This window comes from Halyomorpha halys, unplaced genomic scaffold, assembly GCF_000696795.3.
Source record: "Halyomorpha halys isolate HHAL.00 unplaced genomic scaffold, Hhal_1.1 Scaffold1405.1, whole genome shotgun sequence".
NCBI lineage: Eukaryota > Metazoa > Arthropoda > Insecta > Hemiptera > Pentatomidae > Halyomorpha > Halyomorpha halys.
In genome coordinates this window covers 379,430-404,287 of record NW_027107158.1, presented here as the reverse complement: position 1 = coordinate 404,287, position 24,858 = coordinate 379,430, and positions in this window count along the sequence as shown.

Sequence of the window (24,858 nt, the reverse complement as noted above, 5' to 3'; positions counted from 1 at the left end):
ATAATTTAATTAATTTTATGATTAATACAAAATATTATTAGATGTCTATAACAGTCATCTAAGATTGTACTGACACAAACATTATTTCCTTTTTACTTTCTGTTAATTATTATTACCTATTTTTTTTTCAATTTATTATTAATAGAGATATTTTGTGATGTTTTATTGTTTAAATTTCTACTTTGCTGTACTGCACTGAACTCCATTTTCAATGCCTATATTCTTGATAATTGATATTATCACCTACAGTCACAGAATAAATAAAGAATATTATTATTGCCAAAGGCTTGGAGGGACAACTAATGTCCAGTTGTAGAGGCTTGTTTATAGTATTTTTTTATATTAATGACATTGTTTTTCAAAAATTAAGGTTTTAATTGAAAAAATAAACAATCTTAGAAACCTCTAACTACTTTTTTTTCATACCACAACATCCTAGACCCATCATTCTTTTCAAAAACATTCAGTTTGTTTTTCTAATTCCTGGTTCCTAGGACCTGGAATGTATATAATGATTTTTATTGCTTCAAGCCATAGACATATATTCGGAAGAACAGAGGAGTTGATTGCATAGTTCCATGTATCTAATAAAAGACAGTAGTAAGACTAGTGTAAATTACAAATCCGCAATGCATACGACAGTAGCTAACAAAAGGCTATTACTGTCAAGATCGATTCCGTAGTGCTCAGGTGGCAGACTATATCTGTAACTTCTGAGCCGGCTGGACCTAACAGCACTTCCTTTTACTGCAGAATAATTTCATCAGAAGCTAACGGCACTAGGGATGGTGGAAGACAAAGACAAAGCATTGCGTACACCAAGCTGGAATCCTGTTTCCATTAGGCTATTCCATTCTGGGTTTTAGCTGTTCTCCACTGTCATGAATCACGGTCTCCAATGACCTTCATAAAATAATAAATGAATCTATTGAAGTGTGGTAAAATGAATTCACTTGAATCGATGAGTGTGCGGGAAGTAATCTTACTCCAAAGCCGTGCGCGGCTTTCCTGAGAAGTAAGGCAACCGAGATTTACAAGTAGCAATAGCAATTAAAACAATAATCTTCTAATGCACGCCCAGCAATAACCTATAAAGAAAATCGTAATAAATCATAATCAGATTCCCGACAAATTAAAACTGGAAAAAAACATGTTCTAAAATGCATTATCAAAATATTTAATCAAGAATATTACAGAATCCTACCCTCCCCCCCCCCCCAGCGGCTCCTGGGCCAATATTGTAACCCCCGTCTTCAGCGGACCCAGCCCAACCCCTTATAATGCCATAAGGGCACCAGTAACATGTTTATATACTTAGGTATATATTAATATTGTTATATATATATTTACAATAAAGGAGGCAAGAAAAAAAAATTAATTTTTAAAAACAAAACATTTTTCACTGAAACGATTTCGATAATATATAACCGCAAAAATACATTTTCTATTCACCTATAGAAGCGATAACTAATATGATTATATGGTTAAAGTGACTCTTAATAAGAATTTTAGGCTAAAAATCATTTCAAAATTGTATATAACTCAAAATCATAAAAGGAATATCACTGAAACAATAAAGTTCAGGAGGCTCCATGAAGGATTGCATTTGTCAAAAATAAAAAAAAATTAACTAAAAGGTGTGATCAATTAAATTTAATGAGAGAAAAATATAACAACTTGGACCTTAGAAGTACTTCAGGAAGGAGGCAAAAATAAAAAAATTAATGAACTTTAGTATTAGGTTTGGTTTAAGTTCAACAAAAGAAAAAGGTGTTAGTCTATAAGTTATTGACTATAAAATCAAGAAGATAAAGAGGCAATAATAAAAAAAACAAAATATATTAAGTCAACGAATCTGACCGTTGGAGGAGTTATGAAAATAAGTTTTATTTAAAAATAAAGAAGAAGCATTGTTGTTTTTGCTGATAACGTACCCGTACTGAGCAATCTTAATATTAAAAGTACAGTTCCTAACACAAACTGGAAAAGCGGGAGTGCAGGAGGGATCGGGAAAAATACTTAGGTGGTAATATGATTGTTACCCTACTAATGCTCCAAATACGAAATGAAAAGTAATATAATAGTATTTAACTTCATATAAACATACAGTTATATAAAGGTACCAAATGGCTAGTAAGGGGAACTTGTTACAAGCAATAGACGTCAGTCGAACAAGTGGGAATCAAACCCCCACTAATTCGAGATGCGCAAGTGAATTGGTCATTGAATTAGAGAGTCGACTATACAGCGATGTTTCGACATAATAAATAGATTTATATGTGTTCCAACTATTATTAATCAAATATAAATATTAATATTCGTAATAAATGTTGTTCAAAGTACCTTGAACATTAAAACAGGCTCGAGATCTTTATTCATCAGCAGTGGCCGAACGGTACTGGATATGTGTTATTGTCATGCTTCAGATCTGACACCACAGGTTTTTTTCCTTTAGGGTGACACTAATCTAAAAGTCTATGGAAGCTACGTCAATGACTTTAATTCTTTGCAAAGAAAGTTAATTGAAAATTGGGAAACAAAAATAACACATATTAGTATTTCGTTCGATACCAGCACGCCATATTAGTATACAGAAATTTATGAAGGTTAAATAAATTTAAATATAAATTTTTTTTTTTAATTTTATTTTTAGACAATCTAATTAATCATTAAAAAAAGCATATGAAATGTTTTGGAAGGTGCATAGTTTTCCAGTAACTCGTATTCAAAAAATAAAACATAAGTGGTAGTATCTTTACTCATACTGGTCCGATTTAGATAATTTTTTATGATGCACAGGGAGGCACAACAATTAAAAAATGAACGTAAAATTTAGGTTCATCCGTGGCACACATATACAGATTAATGGTTTCAAAATCGCTTTTTGGATCTGAGGAGCTTTGAAACTTAAAAAACCATTAAAATCGGATGTCAAAAATTTCAACCGATCACAATGTCTCGGTAGGTGTTATAAGGAAAGAAATAACAGAAACTTTTTTTCTTTAAAGTAACCATTTACACCGAATCATTATGATTCAGTATGAGGCGACAATGCGAAAGGAAACCAGTGCCAGCAGTTCTCACCTTCATACAGAGATCGAAAGCTTTCAGTGTTATATAGAATTCGTTTATGATACATTCAATGGCTGCCCAGGATAAAATAGCTAACTAATTGCCGAGATAAGGTTGGATGAAGCACTCAGCTTGACAGGCAGGATATCCTTGCTGATCGCGGCGAGGTGAGCCGAAAACCAATTGGCCTGGCCTTGTCATACAGTCTCGAGCAACTTTGAAAAATGATCTACGGTTGATCAAGAGCGAGGCGTTCGGACAGCCAAGCCTCGTGTTCCTCAACACGTTTCAAACCGTCTCACGCTGTCGTGGAGCGATCAAGTCAGCTGTGATTGCAACCAATGCACTGTCATCTCAAGTTATTCTCAATCTTGTCAGCGCTGTGTTTCGAATTCAAACAAGAAATTATGGCGTTCATAAGCCAATCTTTAGACGCAAACCTTTAAATTACATGGTTCTTGATATACTGTTTAAATGTTAAGCAAGATGACAATTCATGAATTGGTAATTCTGTTATATTGGACACAACTCTTTATCACTTGATTGATTCCGTATCATCGCTAATTTTTAATAATGAATAACTTATTAATATAGAATAACAAATCAATCTTCTACATTACCTAGAATTTTATCAACGCAAGCAACACGGAATCCTCATACAAGATTAAAAGGAAAAGAAACTTCTCAACGATTCCATCTACTTTAATATTTACAAGGCGTAGGCTCGGAATTTTCAATTACGAGCTAAAATATTAGTAAGCACTTAGCTATGATCAGACCTAATTACATTTGATGTTACAAGCTACAGCATTTTTTGCAATCAAACGTCTAAAGGTTTGATATGTAATGTATAGTTGAGTAATTTTTTTTTTTAAATCAAAATACTTTTCACTGAATTTTGAAAATATATTACCGAAAAATATATTAAAGTAGTAATTAAAATAATTTTATGCTGTAACTTTTTATAACCATTTTATGCAGAAAGTCATTTAAAATAATATCGAAAGGTCTAAACGAATTAATTGATTATACATTTAAGTAAAAAAAATTTATTCGGAGGAGATAATCATGGCTGCGGTCAAGAAAGAAGAAAAAAAAGTTATAAACTATTTATTTATTTTCTGCCGACGTTTCGACCTAAGTTTTAGGTCCTCATTAGAGCTACAATAAAAAGATACGAAGAAGGTAGAGTCACTGAAAGGGCAAAAGAGTAACATAAAAAGGTGAAAGTATATAAACAATCAAAAAACTTAGATAAAATAATAATCTCAATGGAGCGATCCCTCCCCGTTCTTGTACCCCCGGCCAGCGACCCCTGACCCAATATCCGGGCCCCAGCGGACTCCCTATAATGCCATGTGGCAAAGGAAGGAACAAATTGCATGTATATATATTTAGATTTGGGTGTTAGTTTTTAGTCGTGTACATATTGTAAATAAAATATTTAGGACGTAGAAAAAAAATAAATAGGATAAAGATAAATACAAAATAGTTAGTAACTAACATAAGAAAGTGAACAAATGCATCATAATATTATGACAACAGCGGTTCCTAAAGTGGGAGTTCCCCAATCGTATGCCAGTGGTACAAGCGAATTTCAATATTACAAAAAAAAAAATTTATATAAAGTATTCTAGCACATTTTTCCCTCTTTTCCTTCAGCCACTTCAAGGATAAATGTGCCGACATTTTTTTTTTTACTTAGCCCTATAAAATTTCCGTGAATCGTTTTTAGCTCAAGAAGAGTGCTGCGAAATATTTTAGCTCCAGAGCTTTGCTAATACAGAAAAAGTTTGGGACCACTGATATCTTAATTGAAAACATCTATTAATTTAATTAAATGAGGACTTAGTAACTGATGTTAAATTATAATCATAACAGGTATACTATTATTACAGATTAAATAAAAATGTATAAATGGTAATATAAATAATAGATAATGTAAGGAGAATTAATAAGAAATAGAGTAAATGAAAAATAATTGTATTTACTCTATTTCGAATTACTCCCCTTATATTACTATTTTTATGATATTATATGATTATTTTCTAATAGGTTTATACTCAATATTGGTCTTTATATTCTTTTTGTATTGCAAAATCATGTTTTATAAACCTTTATCAATCTCATCTCAATATTTTACACTTCCCATTAGCTTCCTTCTATATTACATTTTTATGTAATCGGTAATAATAATTTACCTGTTACGCTCGCTATTTAATATCAGTTATGTCTCCACATTTAATTAAATTAATGGATCTATTCAATTCAATTAATATTTAATATCAACGTATTAGAAAATAATCAAACAATATCATTAAAATAGTAATATAAGGGGGAATAATTAGAAATAGAGTAAATATAGGTATTTTTCATTTACTCTATTTCTTTATACATTGTAAGACAAACCAGTTTTATACCATCAATAAATAATAATCTTAATTATTTTAATCCAAAAAAAATGTATGTTCAATCATGTACCAACATAGCCACCCCAAAGTACAGTAATCTCATTACTAGGACTGACAAGAGATTATGTGATGTACTAATCTCCTAAGGAACTAGAGAGCATATCAAGACACAGCAGTTTTCACCCGACAATAATTGATGGCTCAATGCTAACACTCATAGCAATAGCAACTTTCACATGCACAGTAAATGACCCGATCTCATTCCCCGATGATTGCTGAGGACATTCGTAATGTCCCTTCTCTATAGGTACTGCACAAGTTAAATGGTGGCTATTCGTTATTGATGAATAAGGAAACTGGGGTCTGTAACCGGTAAGGCACAGCTATAGAAGCTGTTCGTGTGAGGTATCTGCAAGTCCTTAAAGATGTCCAAGGAAGATATTATAAACAATGAGGAAGAGATTTTCCATTCAATTTAAAGTAATTGAGCACGATTTTGTGAAACACAATCAGTCTTCAGTTTTGCAATAATATTTTTTTTTTTCATCAACTGAAGAATAACTTTATTTTTTAAAATATAAAAATTAATTTAGCATTAAGCAGTAATAGCTAACTTAAAGAGTTTATAATTTGATTTCTTTTTAACAAAATATGTAATTAAATAAAATTTTAACAATATCATTGGTGAAATTATATTTTTACTATACCCACAAGAAAATTCAAATTTTTTTGGGAAATAAGATAACTGTGAAACTTAAAGTCAGATTCTAAATAGTGGCTAAATAAACATAAATATAATAAATGCAAACAACAACTAAAGCACAGCAACGCTTAAATTTAAATTCAATAATTTATTTAATTCTACAGTATATAAATTAAATTATAAAAATATTTTATCAAAAAAAGCTGTTTGGTCTTAGGTTATATTTCGTCCTGCTAAAGGCCTAATGTCTCAGTTTTCCTTCCCTATCGTTTCAGTTCCGTACCATATTCTTTTTATCTGCAATAAAAAGTATTTATATATGAATTCAACCTATATCCATACGGGTCATTGGTGGATCAAATGGCAATCACTACATTCTGTAGAGTGATTGCCATTTAGTAGCTTCAAAAAAATTATTGTTAATAGTTCTTATTTATCTCCGTTTATAAGTATTGAGTTCTGAAAAGATTTCCAGTTTTCCATTGTGTACTTCTAGTGTAACTTTTTAGGAAGATTTTGTATGGCTGGCTGTCCCTGAATCTTGATAATAATCGGGAAATGATCACTAACATATAAGTGGTTCTTGGTTTCCTAGGTGCATCTGGGTCTGACATGGACTGGATCTGACATCTGTGATGCTGAGATTAATAACAGAGAAACTATTACTTCCTGAGCCAAAGTGGGTAAATGAACCAGTATTGAGAAGAGCAGCCATGTTATTATCCTCTAAAAATTTAAAAATCTTTTTTCCTCGATGTCCCAAATCTGGTAAAAGGGAACCCCAAATTGAGCTATTAGCGTTAAAGTCACATAGAAGGAGATAAGGCCTCATAAGGTTGACAATATGCTCGATATCTTCCTTTGAAAAAAAATATAACTGCCTGGCGGTTAAAGGTTCCGCTCCGTAAATTATTTTGGCAACAGATTCTGAGTTGGTTTCTAAAATTAGCTCTTCGGAAAATATGTCAGCCCTCACAAGAGTTAAAACGCCTCCCCAAGATCTGCCAGGATCTTGTCTATCCCTTCTATAGATTCGGTATTGTTCTAAATTAAAGATTTGACTTTCAATTCAAATGCGTTTCTTGCAGGCAACAACACAGTGTGTTTTTTTCACTCATCAATTTCTGAATGTAATCTAAATGACGAAATAAACCATTGCAGTTCTACTCTATGATTCGCTTGATCTACAACTAAATAGAAATTTCTATTCTCTGCCCTGAGGATCTACACGAAAAAAAGTTGATTTGTCCGAGTCTCAGAATAAATCTGCGTTTGAACAAGGAACTGAACCGTTTAGCTCTTTTGTGATCTTTGAGATCCTTACTTTCAACCCTTTGTTAGGTACCTTGCTGACATTGTTTTCAGTCCGGTGATATTTCTTTTAAATTGTATGGCAAGTTAGCTGATATTAGAGATTTTTTCATACTCAGCCATATTCAGAAATATGGATAATTTAGAAAAACCCAATGGATATGTTTTGTCCTTTGTGAATAAGATACGGATTGGTTCCAACATTTATTTTATTGCTTGCTTGGTAGTGCCAATTACATTTTTCGATCTTTTAAGACTTTTAAGTAAGTTTTCCCGTTTGTTAGCCTCTTATTTATTGTTATTTAATATACTTAACTCTATTGAGGTTGTACGTGGTGGAATATCAGTTGGTGCAGTTGGCATTTGTTCTTTAGTTTCTTTTGATAAGTTACTGTTGTTATCAATTATTTTTCGGCAATCCGCTGCAAAGTCTGATTCAGTGCAACGTTTAGGAGCGTGTTGAGCTAGCGGATCAAGTGGATCAGGCTTCGATGGTTCCTTTGTGATCGTTTTTAAAATATTGTTGCTACTATTTGTTTTTAAATAACTATTTTGGTTGTCTTCAGTGTTATTAGAAAATTGTATTTGTTGGACAAATAAACTTTTTTGAAGTTTTGGACTATTTTCTACACGTCCGAAAATCCGATCATGTAGTGTATTTGTGTTACTGAGAATGGCTTTATTGACTACTCCAAGGACATCAGATTCAAGACAATTTACAACAAAATGTCCGGGTTTTCTGCATAGATAGCAAATCAAAACATCTTCAGAAAAGAAGATACGGAAAGTAAGACCTTCATTTGAAACATCGATTGACTTCAGAAAGTGTACTATATCTTGGATTATAGGATTAATAACTTTATTGCATCATTTATCGATTATTGATTATTGATATATTTATTCCACTGCATTATTTGGTATCCTGGTTAATTAATAATAGTCTTATGTTTTATGGGTGCGGTAAAAAAAAACTCAAATAGTAAATAATTATACTATTTTATTGAGCCAACCTTGGCTTATATAGTATAATTAATTAATTATAATTAGTATAATAAAATAGTATAATTATTTACTATTTGAGTTTTTTTTAACGTACCCGGACCATATTCCCTTCATCTATACACACGGTCAATCAATAATCTTCCAGCACCATCTTTTTGTTTGGTCTTTTTTGCGGTAATTTTATTATTGTCAAAAGTGATGTTTATATCAAATATCTCATAATCTTATCTCAAAACAATATAGTAGTGAATTTAACACGTATGATTACGTATGATATAATTTTAACAACACTATGAATTCGTTCTGTTATCATCAAGAAATTATTTTTATGTATATTTGTTGACTATTATTTGTTCTTAGTCCAAACTTCAATTAGTCTACTTTCTGGGTAAAATATAATTTAATTAGATCATGTATCCTGTAATCGTTAAATTTATTTGCAGCTAATTTATTTTAGTACACTTATCAATCTGTCTAATTTGTCTCAATTACTTCACGGGTTAATTGATTTTAATAGCTATCTCAATTCCAGGGCTTATTTTTACCCTGCGATCTTGCAGAAGATCAAATGGTATTCCTCCACATTACAGGTACAAGGCTAGAGATATACTGTCTTATATGGTTTGGTAGTCCGCAAGAGAGCCTTCTTCTGATTAGAATCCAACCTATTCTTCGGTCGCTTAGCATTGTCCAAGTTCCAAGAGGGGGATGAGTACCTCAATATATCCAAAACCATTTTTTGGAAGATGATCACGGTCACTATTGCCCCACAATGCGCCACCAACAAGACTGAATTCATTCAGGACGACAGACACTATGCCTGCAAATCTAACGTAATATTACTTATTAAAATCCCTTTAAAATCTTTCCCCAAAGTAGGATGGCTCGTAACAAAGACTGCTCGTCTCACCTTGAATTCCCAAGATGGTGGAATGCGCCCTTGCTTATTTATGAAGATTAGCTACCCATAAAAATATCCCTTTAAAAAAAAAATACTATTTAATAAACACAGTGATCACGATACACCATGCCTATGTAGAAAGCTACCAAAAATATTCACTATACAGCGTGTTTTACTAGGTTGGACAAGATGGACGGGCGTTAACGGCCTGTCAAAGAAAAGCACGGACCTAAAACTAAAACTCACTCATCCGTTGGATAAGTCTTTTGAACCGATTTTCCGCCTCAATAAAATGCCATTCATATCAAAATGGAGCGCTTTGATCGCTCAATCATGGCCATTACCTTTTTCAATGTCATGAAGGTCGCTATTTGAAGGCTATCGTAGTTTCATCTAGGACTTAATAGGTACGTTTCTAAGAAGTTCACTATTTTTATTTGTAATCACGTTACGAAAAGAAAATAATGAGAAATATAATAACATATTTTGTGAAAGACACAGTTAGTTTAGAGGAAAAGGCTTTTGAAGTTAGATTTTTGTAATTTGAAATGTAGAGAATGAATAATTTTGTTTGTTTTTAAAATACTAAAAAAAAAATTATTAAGCAAAAAATGTCCTTTGTAACTAATCTCTTTATTCTTTGCATTTTTTCTGATTAATTACGCATAATTATTTTGATTACACGTAATTATTGATATTTTGTTTTTAAAACTCTTGTTACTTTTCACTAGATAATTAAGTGGCATAATTATGTTACTTTTGAATACCCCAGGGGAAAAAGGAGGTAACTACGTGTTTTATTTTTTAAAAAAAGGTGGTGTCCCATATTAAGGCATGTCATAACTCTCCTCCTCCTATATCCTGACAACTTCACAATAATAATTCAAAAATAGTATAGGCGCTTATTTAAAATTTTCGATTTGTAAAATTTGAGATATACTTACATAAGGAAAACGGTCAACAAATATTATCTATACTATAAAATGTATGTTAGTACTAACCATGTACGTCCTCCTTGCTAATCATTATAGTGCAAAATGTCATAACTTGTTTCAACCATTCAGGAAATTTAAATTATTTCATAACCTATTACTTTCCATTCCTACAATATAATTAGTAAAAATAGTACAATAATTATTAGTCCAGATAACTTGGGACCGGAATAGGATCTCATTGGAATGTTTTGGAGAAGTTCAGAAAATTCGCTCCATCATATTTTTTGGGATGTTGACTACAAATTTAAACGTTATGACCAATTATCTGCAGAAATAAAAAAAAAATTTAATCTAATAATATGGAAACAGTGCATTTTCCAACAGCATTCACTTCTATTAAATTAAGCAAAAGTAAATGTTATATATACTAATTATTTTTTCGTTTGCACCGTTTAAAAGCAACCGCTTATAGTTTAATGGGGTTTAGTTAAACGGTAAAGATTGGTGGTAGGTTCTAGATGTGTTTTTTTTTTTTAATTTACTATTTAATTTTTTAGGATACTAATTAAGAATTTCAATTTCTTATAGTTGAATTCAGATTTTTTAAGGTATAAAAAAAAGGCTAAATTAATAAAAAATTTTGCAAACAGCTTGAAAATGATGAATCCATGTAACATTTTAATCCACATTAATAAAGAGAAAATTATCTACAAATTTCTAATGATATTTTTACTTTTCCGCTTAATTGTGAATTGAGAGAGTGCAGAAAGATAGGAAAGTAGACCGGATGGAGTCAAAAAGGTACACATAATCGAACAAAACCAGCTTACACCTACGTTTCGCCCCACTTTGTAGAGCTCCATCTGGGCTAAAAATCAAGATACAAAAACTAAACTACAACATTTAAAACAGTGAATTGCACTTAAATATCGAACTAATCGAAAATAAAAGAAAACATTTTGATTTCTATATAACATTTTATATGGGGTCTGATATAAAGTAAAACAATTATTTATTGTTGGACCATGAACGCAGCTCGTTTTGTACCTATTATTCCCCAACATACATTGATCATTATTTTAATAAACTTATCAATGTACCTACAATAAATCTTTTACTTATTTAGACTCAGCAACAATATAGTAATCAAATTGGAACATTTAAAAATAGAAATTCAAATTAAAACTTATCAGAAGCTCGATACGTCGACAAAGCCATTTATAGTAACAATGAAGCTACCAAAACTTTCCTGATATAACGTATTACGTAAGGATTGGACATTTTTTTTTAAATTACAGCCTTGAAGTATTTATATTTGATCCGGGGTTAGAACAGAGGGATAAAGAGAGACAGCTTCAAAAGGTATTATACGTCATTGAGGATCAATAGGTGTATAGATAGCGATATCAGTGACTGTCGAAGCCATCCCCGACCTGTTATTTTTATTCCGAGGGGTCGTGGGAGCAATGAAAGTAAAAATTAGATTTCCTTTCTGTTCACGAGAAAGAGGAAAACTATCAAGATTGAATTATACAGCAAAAGTAACTTTTATAAAACACGATATAATGGATTTTAAGAGTGTCATGATTTATTAATCACAACATTGAGGGTATAAATAATTAATTTATATAACTAAATAATATTGAATGAGTGCAAGGGTAAGTGCATCAGTAGTAACCAATGAACCATTTGTGGAACCTAATATTTTAGACTTAATAGACTTTTAAAAAAATAAAGAATTTTATAACTGGCGCCCAAAAGTGTGTCTTTTTCTAAGCAATTAAATGTCCCATACTTTTTTTTTATTTGTATGCCAACATTCGGAGCAACTTCATAAAATGATTAGTATCTAGATTTTGCTATGTATCAATAATAGTTTTTCAAAATATTTTAACATTTTTTTGTGATATAAATATAAATATAGATTTAGGGGTTTGGTAGATAAAAAATATAAATTTATTAATTTACTTTAATTTATCACTGTAAATAGGATAATTAACCGTCAGTTGAGATGTTCACTTCTGATTAGATATTTGTATGTATTCCTGATACTAGATACTACAGTAAACTTAAATCTTTTTCTGTCTTAAGTTAAATTAACCAAAAAAGTGACAAAAAGAATACCACAAATTTAATTAGTGCCATACTAGAGCCGGACCCAGTAGTAAACAGGAATGCGCAAAATTATAAAAGATTGCACAGAACTACTTTTTACCTGATCAGCATATGCCTCCTAGGAATTAATAAAAACAATAAGTAATATTTCTATTTTGTTCAATTGTTCAATAAAATAGTAGTAGCATTGCAGATAGGTTGGTATCCATGAAATCCGGTCAGTAGTTTAGTTTTGTATAAACTAAATAAGTTCAGTTTTGTCGAATCTAATTAAACATATAGCAGTGCTTCTGTAAAGCCGTAAGTGATAAAAAATATTAAAATTGTGAATATTGAAACGAACAATCGATTATGATTATGGATAATCCTTACTTTTCATTTTAAATAATTATTCATTTTGTCTGAGCTTTTTTTCACTATTTTGATGGAGCATAAAAGAAAAACTTCTCAAATCTCCTTCTCAGTTATTTTAGAATGAAAATTCAATTTGCTCAATATTGCCAATTGTGATCTATGAAGGAAAAATGAAAAAAACTATGAGGAATCGAAATTATTCAAGACAATGATGGGTATACGATCAAAAGCAAATTTAATTTTAATATAAGTTTACATTATGTTAAAATTTTCAGGAATTCAAAACTTTCCACCGAGATCCCTGCTGGGTCCTTCACTAAACTTCAAGTGGTTTTTTTTTTTTTCTTTTTCGAAGACCTCCTTTATTATTAAAGTTATTCAATACATACATTCAAATGAATAATACAAATGAGAAATGTATACTACCATACTAGTGCCTTGGATTGTCTTGAAAATATTTTTTGTTTGATATAATAAAATTAGTAGAAGTGTAAGGTTAAAAAAATTAAATAATCGATTGAGGTTTTTTTAATTTTTACGATAAAAACTGGGGGCCAGAAAGTTGAAATTCATGATCAGTACCGCAGAAAACAAAATTAGCCAATTTTCAGAACTTTTACAAGCGTTCGACAAAAATTCCTAGGAATGATATTAGATTCCTCTAGACAATGAACCCAAAAATTTCCGAGATGATGGTAAAATGAACTTTAGAAAACCATTCAATACTGAATTAATGCCCCGTTATTAATTTAAAGATCTCGTTTCATAATGATAATAATCGTATGTTATACTAACAATTAAAAAAAATCTAATTCGGAGTAACACAACTTTCACTTACCACACCTACATACGTCCGTCGTCGAAAGTTTCGTGCAGATTGGTGGGCTTCTGTTAAAGTTATTGCAATTTTTGTGATTTTCAAAAAAAGAAAATATTAAAGACCAAGAAAGGCGAAAATTATAAACAAAAATTATTTATTTTTCTGAAGCTATAAAAATTTACATATTCCAACAATGAGAAGTGTGAAAAATTCCTGCATTGGAACTGGCTACTTTTTAATATTTTCCATATCCAATTAATTAAACTAAACTTCTTTTTACCCCAGTATTCAATTATATAGCAAATGCTTACAAAAATTATTTGGATCTGTTTTTTATTTTGTTAGAATTTTTTACTATGTTCCTGAAAAACATTCATTGTCATGAAAATAAAGAAAATGTTTAACTAACAAGAGAAACATTTATGACTTCCCAGAATCCGAAATTATACGACAGCCTCGAAATTCAGAAAGTGACGTTCGCCAGCACTTCTCGCTCTTATTCCTTTCACAAGATCCTGCTAGAAAGAAAAAATAGCAGGCGAGTGCATTAAATTGCAATTGTAATGATTTGGTATATATATAATGTTAATAATTTATTTATTGTTATTTACAACTGTATACATGAAGTAAATTTGCTGTAAGTGATATAATATGATATCAGGGGCATAGCGCAACCCCACTCTCACTACAAAAGTGAAGCTGAAATTAGGGATTGACCATGCTCATTGGGTTTAGATTTACGTTGGATTATTAGATAAAACCGCGAGTGTATTCTAAACGGAATCAGAAGGCAGCCAGTGATTGGCTCCTACCCCTCTCTCACGCCTCTGGGTCCATCATAAGGCCCACCTTGTTGGCTTCACTTTTCTTGCTAGCTTACTTATTATAATCTTTCCTCCAAGCAGCAGCATATAATGGTCAGTCATCAAGAACAGATACGGAAAATCACAAAAACGAACTACGCAACTTCGTAATTTAATAAAATTTGATTCAAAAAATATTGCTTAAACAAATGAAAAATTACTGAAGAACAACTTTATTTTTTATTTTTATGAAGAAGGGTGGAAAACTCGCTTCCTGCCATTATTGGGGGACGGCGTCTTTCTGTGGTGCAAAGTAGCAGTAAGGAGAGAGGAGTGAGCGGATCGAAAGTTGCATGCCAGTACTGGAACATGGATGAACAAGATGGAATGGCCACCAGCGAGGTCTTATCTACACGAACCACAGTCCATTAGAGTCCACGCAAAACTAAACGTCTCTTCGGCTAACCCTCTTCGCCATATCTTACTATCCCTCATTAAAATAGTTACCGTTCCTGACAATATGAGCTCAGTGATTCAGATTCGAACTCGATCACTGAAACATGGCCTGTTGATAGTGATAAGTTGTTAATGGAATACCGGATAGAGGATAAGGCATATCTAGCCGGTGGCGACGTCAATCAGTTGTCAATGACTTTAAGGCAATATAATCTCCTCCATAATAAAGCTTATCATTTCAAAACTAAAAATAAATATTTATACTTGCCCATCAAAAAAAATTTTAATTATATTCATAAATATCTCTTTAAAAACATGAGAAGAATCACAATGAACCAATAAACGGAATTGAGTTATCAATAACGATAGTCTATTATTAATTTATTTAAACGATGAAATAATTGAAAACATTGCCAGCTACATCTATCAGGAATTATGATAAATAAAAAATTAATGTATATAAAAATGCCTTTTTTTGCATATAACTTAAAAAACACGTGTTATTCGAATGATATATAATAAAGTAAATCATCAACCATGTTAATTATAATGACATTTTTGTTTAATCGCTTCTCCGTTTTGAATCCAGCTCGAGACAAAATTAGAAGACGGAATGTAGTCCAGTCAAGGGAATTTCGGCAGAAAACATTGAGGTCATAAGCTCAAACTGTAAAATAAATAAATTGTTTTAAAACTTCACAGTTCTCTTTCAGGTATCTATTTGACTGAATCCTTCTGGATAGAGATCGGAAGCTCCTAAAACATGGCCCATTAGCAAAAAATTATATACACAAAAATGTGGGGAATTTACATCTATTTAATTTATAACAGGTTGATATTTTAAAAAAAAATTTATCATTTTTTCTATATATTTTTGAGAAAAAAAAATTGAGTTAGGACTCAAATTTTTGGTTAAAACCTCCCAAAACAAATGCAAATAATCAAAACATTCCACGTAAAGCAAAAATGTCTAGACTATATACGAGTACTAAAAATTATCATATTTGAAAAACTAACAAACTACACTATATCCAACGTACTCTTCAATGGCAAAAAAAAAAAAAAACAATATATTTCTAGAACAAATAGTTCCTTAAACAAAAACAAGCCAAAATATTTATTGCGTCGGATCATAGGTTTTTCCATACTGAATCAGATCAGAGAAATTCGAGTGGTGATAGAAAGGGAAAGAACGATTTCTTTTTCATAATGACTCTTTTGAATAATAAAATTTAAAAAACCTGTACCTCTACAACGCATTAAGGGTCGAGGGGTTGAAAGGCCTGTTTCGTAAACAACTGCTATACAAGGAGGTGATTTGTTCATGATCACGGTTAACCGCCAGGTTTTTCCTCAATTAAGGGTTAACCGCTCTAAAGGCTGGGGGTGCCACAGAAGGGCTCCTGAACCTATAGGTTTGACTCACGGCTATAGTAACAGAAAAAATAGTTTTGACTGTCGTCAAAATAGCCCTGAAGAAGCCCTGCAACGTGGGGCGAAACGTTGGCTCATTAAATTAGTATATTTCTACTATTTGAGTTTTTCTTGACCGCACCCGGACCATATTCCTTCCATCTTCACACACGGTCAATCAATAATCTTCCAAAAAATATTTATCTGTCACAACCGGATTCAAACCCAGACCTGAGAGATACTCTCAAGCCATTCTTAATATACTACCCCATTTTTGGACAATGAGAGCTCTAAATAGCAGAAATCTGTAAATTAAATTAAATCTTCAATTCTACCAGTCACCAAACTTACACCATACACTTAACCTACATTTTCACAAATTCACATGAGAAAACCTTTTTTGTAAAAAAAACATCATTGCGATGAAAATATAAGAAATATCATTAGGCATCAAGATAACCTCCTTCAGCATCACGAACTCTATCATAGAAATTGTTTTCAAATTATGTTAAACAATATGCAACAGAATAATTCTCACCACAGATGGTTTCTCTTTGATATCTATTATCTCTTACAAAAACTTAAAAAAGATTAATACGCTCCTTTAGACATTAATGCATTTCAATTCCTCACTACTTATTTTTATGAGAAGTTTAATTTTTGTAATAAAATAAATAAAAATTAATTAAATTCTATAATTTTCTAAGCATATAACAAAATTAATATGAATGTACTAAAAGTTTATAATAATAAACAAAAGATTAAATACAATAATCAAAGAGTATTCGGAATCAATTGACTTTAAAAAGCTCATAATACTTAAGATTGATTAAAATCGTATAGATTTCAAAATCTTAAAAAGAGGAACAAAATACATTTATTTTAATCTGGAAACGGCATTTATAAATCTTGTTCAAATAATTCTAGGCTAATATCTGGATAAATATGAGGTCTGAATTAACGTTCAATAACTAAGATTAAAACATGCAATATCTGAACTCGATATTTCGAATAGAGAAATATTTTATAATCCATAAAGATTTCTCCACGTAACCTCACTCCAGAGTTATGCTAATTGTACACGAGTAGAGAGTAGCTGAGGTAAATTACTTATACTCAGAGAGTTTGAGTATTTAAATTTTAATGTGCTTACAAGGAAAATTGTTTGTTTATTCTTGTTTAAAGGCGTAGACCAAAAGGTTGGTCATCAACTATGGACTATTATAATTATAAAGGTACACACACAAACACAAACCACACATTTAAAAATAATATTAAAAAAATATAAGATAAAATAAAATGAAAAATTAAAACTAAATAAATGTTATAATTTGGAAAGGTGCCAATGAGCTTTTAAAAATTTAAATACCAATGCCACTTTAGCTTCCTGATCGTTGAGAGCTACAGATAACTTTGGGGTTAGTACTATTCTGCTTACAGTTGGTAAATAGTGACGGCATTCTTCAAAAATATGTTTAATCGTGAGAGTGCACTGGCAATATTGGCAAGTTGGAGGTGGTAGATTTCTGATCAGGTGGGAATGCGTGAGGAGAGTATGGCGTATGGAGAGTATTAATGGGGTTAGAACAACGTCCTCCCTGCGGCAGCTGTGGTAGAATGTAATCTGTACTCAACAAAAATTTAAGCATGGGGAATTCAGACTAAAATCAGTTTGAATAACAGAATTTGTAATTAATACTCAAAGAATGTTGAGCAAACGTAAAGTGATCGTACAAAACATTTAGTATTTCGAGTACATTTTACTATTTCCAATACAATAATATTTTTTTCCTCAATTTAGATATTTTACATTAAAGGGAGTTAAGACTTGATTTCATTTTGTATCCCCTACTCAATTTTTTTTTCATAACTCGTATTTCTGAAATTTATTGTTTTTAGCATGAATATATATATATATATACCAATACATATTTTGATTCCGTACTGTTTACTTCTTCTATAGTGGCCTACATTTTAAGGAGTTTTTGATTAGTAATTTGTAGTGGACGGGAATTTTATAATGTTTACTCAAAATTTGTAATTAAAGTTTATAAATTTGTAATAGGATAAGAATTGATTATGAGATTACTCTATAAGTCCAATTCCATTGTACTTAAGGACTAGAATTTTTTTCAGTTTAATAACAATTTTACATTGAATGTAGGAAGATGGTCAATATGGTCAAGAAAAGTAATACTTATTAGTAATAATTTTAAAATTAAATTCTAATTGTTCAATCATATTTTACAATGATAAAAAAAAGATGGACCAGTCCGGGGGTGCGGTCAAAGAAAACTCCAATAGTCGTAAAATTATTTAAAAATGTAATAATGTAAAACTATTTATATATGCTTCCTGTTTTGTCCATTATCTTTCTTTATTCTTGATTTTACTCTTTTTCCATCTCTTTTGTGCCTGTATTTTAATATTTCTCTTTTCTCTATCTATTGTTATTTCTGTTTTCTTTAATTGTCTAAAACTTTTTGTTATTCTTATTTAATTTTGGGCTTCACTGTACATTATTTTTGAATTCTTAATTTACATTGTTCATTTACTTTTACCCCATTTAAGTGATTGTATTTTTTTAGCCCCGATGAAGCCCTGCAAACGTGGGCCGAAACGTAGCCTCATAATAAATAGTTATAGGACGATTTGAGTTTTCTTTGACCGCGCCCGGACCACTTTCCTTTTAATACTGAACACGGTCAATCATCGATCTTCCATTATCTTACAATGTCAGTAACACTTTGTCATGTAGCCCTGATAAAGCAATGTAAAGTTGGGCGAAACGTTGGTTACTAATAATAGTATTTACTATTATTGTTCCTTACTTGACCGACACCGGAACTGTCTTCCTAAAATCACAATTCTATAGTTTAAAAAATTACTTAATAATTATAAAGTTTGGTGTAATCGATTGAAAATTGTTGAGAGCGTGTATACAAAACAACACTTCAATTCAGTACTGATATACATATTACTCAAAACATAAAAACTAATCAAGTGCGGCCCAACTCTGCCCCTCTCCGATTCCACTTTAGTCCATAATCATTTTTTTTTTAATACCTTTATTCAAAATTCCTAATTATCAAAACACTTTCAATAGATAGTTGTCTTAAAAAAAACAAACAAATATTTTAGACTTAAGGTCATTGAAGCATCAATACAGGTACACTCATATAAAATATTCTAAAAATTAAAAATAAAAATGATTCTATGATTAGTTAAATATTAATTCAAGGACAACATGTTTTCTTAGGATATCATCTGTTTAAATGATTTTACTTAAACACGCTCGACCGTGAATAAGGAAAGAAGAAAGAAAAAAAAACAGTAGGAGGGGTGGGAAGAACGATGAAACATAAATACTTCTGATGGAGGAAGACGACAGTGCAAAATGGCGGTGAACTTCTCAGCATTCTACTAGATAATGGAGTCGTTCGTAAGCGGGAGAAGTTAAAATGTATAGCGTCAAGTCTGTCCGATACTGTAACCTGCTCAAACCAGTTCTTTTTAATTTTTTTTTTCACGAACAAAAAAGTAAAAATAAATTCCAACATCACACTTTCCGAGCTCAAAAGTATAATGCGCAAATTAACTAAGATGGTTTATATATGTAACAAGATGTCGAACTAGCAAAAAATTGATGCTACGAATAGACAGGTCTTAAGTAAAAAACGTTGTTTTCAAGAGTTTTAAATAATGGGTAGAAGTTCCCACAACAACAACTGGAAGCTCACATCTACTATGAAACGGATATTAGCATAAACGAAATTTGCTTATGAGGTCAAATCATCAATTTCTTCCAACATCCTATCTCACGATCCTCATTAATATTCGGAACTAAAAATCGACGATCAGTAAATATTCAATAAAATAATTAAAAGAACAATAAATTATTCAATAAACAAAATTCAGGAATATCCACTCTTATTAAATGAAGAACAAAAAAAGATCACAGTATAATCTGTTGTAAGAGTTTAGAAATTTTGTTACGGAATTATAAAAAACGATTCTAGCATTGCCTATGTCATAATAAAGCACATATAATTCGAATAATATCTAATATATCAAATTACCAACCATGTTAATTACAATGATTTCTTTTAATTTACTTTATATTTTGTTTAGATTAAGATTTATTGCGAGACTGAATAGTTCAAATGGATACTGAATTGATAAAGTCCTAGAATGCTCTAAATTGACACACAAAATAAATAACTACATACTTAGCTACAACTAAAGTAACAATTTATAATTTAAAACAATTCTTCTAATTCTTAACCATACGAATAAGAAAAAAATATGGTATAGAAGTGCACTAGGAATAATTATATTATTTAGACTTTGTGTATATTTGCCTTTAATTATTTACGAATACGCAATAGTCAATTACCTAGTGATAATATTAGGAAGCCAAACAAATTTTTCTAGTTTTATTTTTGAGTTTTTATTTCCACGACATTGTGCTCAATAGCTCTCAGATTTTGAATTACCATAAAACATGTCCTAACACGATTAAAAACTAATTAAAATAATTTTAGTGAACTATCGATCAAGACAACAATATACTTTCAGAACAACGATATGATAATTAAATTAAAGTTTCTACTGATTAGATTTACTTAATAATTTATTCTGGGCTACATTCAAAATTCCGTAAGATTAATATAATATCAACTGATATTGATCTCTAATAAATTAACTACGAAAATTGTATTTAAACTTTATTTTGAAAACATATCGATGTGCCATCAATACAGTAATTTTCATATTGTTTGACAAGGTAGATTTATTTTTTTAAAAACTTAAGATTTTTTTTTTGTTTTTACATAACTTTGTGCATAGACAAATCAAATCATTTTTAGATACATCATCTAAATTAATTTTGGAAGTCATAAAAGTTTTTCCATTAATGTCTCTAATCAGTCTAAATTTTTTGAACATATTTTGAAATATTCGACAGTCTATTATAGCTCAATATTCTACACACTAGAAAATTGATTAAAATAATTCTTGTAAGTTCTCAAATCAGACCTGAAAAGAGTAAAACCTTTTTCCACAAGAGATGTACCAAAATAAAGTCATGATATATTTGAATATAAAACATTTTGCTGCAGGACATTCATACCAGTGAGAAAGGAGTCAATGCAAGTAGAACAGCAGTAACATATTTCTATATAATTAATTCATTGTCAGAACAATTAATTGTATTAATTGTCTGTCAGAAAGGAATTATTTCCGAGGCCTTATTACAACCTATATGTGTAAAGTGAACTTTCGAAAGTATTTTATTAAGTACTTTGGCAGTAAGTTGATCAATTTTTATTTGACCTCAATTTGATTTCCTTATTAAAATATCAAGTATATAAGAAGAGAATAACTAATAGATAAGTCTCCATCTTTAAGAAAAGAGTAAGAATAATGCGAACGCAGTTAAGGGTAGAAACGATGTTGTTTTTTTGTATTTATTTTAGAACATATTTATCGTAAAAGATAAATTTTAACTCAAATCATATAGAAGTTATTAAATAATATTCCTTGAATTTTTGGAAAATTCCTTGTTAACACTTGATGAAGAAACTGATTAAGGGGGGGAAACAGTGTTTGATTGTTTGTACTAATTCCTTTTTATGTTTTTATTTCTTAAAATTGTTTCCAAAAACAAAAACGTAAAGTTTGCTAATTTCGGTTATTTATAAGAGATTGAAACTACTTTAAATGCAATATTTTAAACCAAATCCATTCTTAAATCATAAGTGTTTTTTTTTTTATCACTTATTATACATTTTTCCAAGTCCAGTTCTCAAGACCACAAGTATTTAAGATACTTAGAAGTAGAATACTTACGTAGGATAAACCTAACTTCACTTGCAACATTAATGTAGAATTAATTAATAATAGTATAGCAGTGTTAAACCTTTTAAACATTTTTTTTTAACTGTCTAAATAAAACTTATTTTTTATTGGAAAAAAATTATCAAAATAACGGGTTATTTTTTTCCCGATAAAATATCAATCTCAAAAACATAAAATAAAACTTATAAGGTGAAAAGAAAATTTAATCTAAATATTTAAAATCTTTACCAATGAAATTTTTAATGATTGGTAAACTTTTTCATTAAAAATCTAAAGGAATTTACTGTTATTGAAAAGTTATTCTTTTTTTCTTTTTAGAAAAAAGCAAAATTATATAATCGAACAATTGTTCAAAAGAATCATTTCTGTACAAGGAGTGAACCTTTAGCGGTTAAGATAAAGAAATTGAATTTCACATTTCTAGTTTATAATCACTAATAGATGTCACACTAATAGTTTCGCACAAGACAGTAAAAATAATGTATTGACAGGCCAAAATTTTGTTACTATAAAGCTTTCATCATAATTCAAAATTTCGTGGTTATTTTACATTACATTAGGTAAAGAAACGTCTAATTTAAACAGAAAATAAAGAATAATAGTTTTAAATATTTAAATAATTATAGCTATTTTTGAACCAAAATAAATTAATATTGAAATTTATTGCTAATAATAATGCAGTTCAAATGCCCCTTACCCTTTGGAGACTCAAGTATAGGCCGAAGACTGCATGACGAGGCCCGGCTAGTAGGAGACTGCAACAGTTATTAGCATAGCAGGGCGATGCATACACTATCACTTACCCCGCGACCGCCTGGTATTTAGCCCCTGGTCAACTTTGAACTTTGTAAGTTTGCCAACAGGACTTGATTAAGCCTCGTTTAGATGCTTCCTAATGAGGGTGAAGTACAAGGTTGAAGGGAATCGCGTGCTAGTTTCTCAGATCTCAGATGTCGCCAACCACAATCAGTGAAATACTTCAACCATATTTGTTGTTGTGAAGCGGATTCAAATCACGAGTGAGAGACTGGCTCCGATGGAATGCGCATTTGAAAAGATCTCCCTGCAAATAAATACCCTCTTCTATTTTGAATAGATAAAATGAGACGGTTAAAGTAAGAATGTGTAATCTGAAGATGACAGACATATCTCCGATGACGAAAGAAATTTATTTCCAATGATATCATTTTAGTAGGTATTGCTGTTTCAAGAATCAGGTTTTGAGATTATTTTAATATTTTAATATCAAGTATCATAAATTAAGAAATTATTAACTTCAGAGAAAAAATTTTGCATTTATGTATTTAAATTATATTCTATATTATAATAACCGTATCTTACTTATTTCGTTGGAATTGTGAATAATGTATAGCTCCTGTCTATTTCTAAATTGTTTCAATAGAAAATTCAGAATCAAAGCTTTGACAATGACTTTAAAACATGGAGGGGGAGCAATAAAAAATATATTAAAATGTAAATAAATAAATATTATGTGAGAGTCACTAATAATTAAATAAACAACTATTAATTAACTACTATAAAATACAATGAGACCGTAGCTGTCTGAGTTAAGGTCACTCAAATAACCCTAAGTCCGCAGCGAAGCCGGTTTGAGTCCAACCTGGGCGGGTTGTCTTTTATTTCGTTGCGATTCCACGGAATGAAAACTCTACCCTCTCCACTCTGGTTATAATAGGTTGGTTACCTACGGGATAATACTCACGAATATTTTTAACAGCCTAGTAGGGGATAAAAAAAAACTGTAACATACAATAAGTAACTTTTCATTAAATTTCATAGAACTGTTTTTTAAGACGTTTGAATTTTCTAGTTTTCGTTCATTATGTTTTAGGAATCTTCCTCAAAGGCCTTAATAAGAACTTGGTATAAACACATAAATACAAAGATTAGTAAAATGAAAATAAATATTTTTAAATATATAATAAATATTAGTTGCAAGAGTATGCATAAAAGGGCAGTCAACCATATATCACATCAAATAATTCACCCTTTCAGAACCAGAACAACACTTCCATTAAAGAAGGAATTTTAATTATTTTAGGCAATATATCTAAATTTAAAATGTTTTAGATCTTAGTGCTTTTTTCCACTGGTTTGTAGAGCTAAATTGCTGAGGCATGATTTTTTTTCAGGAATAAACCGAATTTTTTATGAAGTGGACAAAATCCATTTTGATATGAGGCTCCTCACATCTATCAAGTATCAAACATCACCGCAACTTTTCCTATGTAGGAATACTTACTATTCTCAACACAACTGGTTTACATATATAATTTTTCATGGTTTATTGGTGAGTATACTTAAAGAGAATAGTTATTGGGAGTGGCTAGTAAGTACTTTGTGAGTTATTATGAAAACGGTAAATTGTTAAAAAAATAATAATAATAAAATTGCTTTAAAACGTAGGGTTCATATGTTTTGCCACTGAAACTTTTAAAATCACGTTTATTAAAGTCATGATGCAGAAGTAAAAATTTAATGCGATTCCATAAGATTCTGAGTCCAACGATACTGGCAATTGAGTGCTGTTGAATCTTATATTCGGTATAAAAACGGTTATGAGGCTTAAGAAATTAATACATGTGATATAATTGAGCATAAACATGGTTTTGTATATATATCAGTACTTCAGTAACAGTCTAATAACAGTACTTTCTTACGAAGTACTTTTAATTTTATATA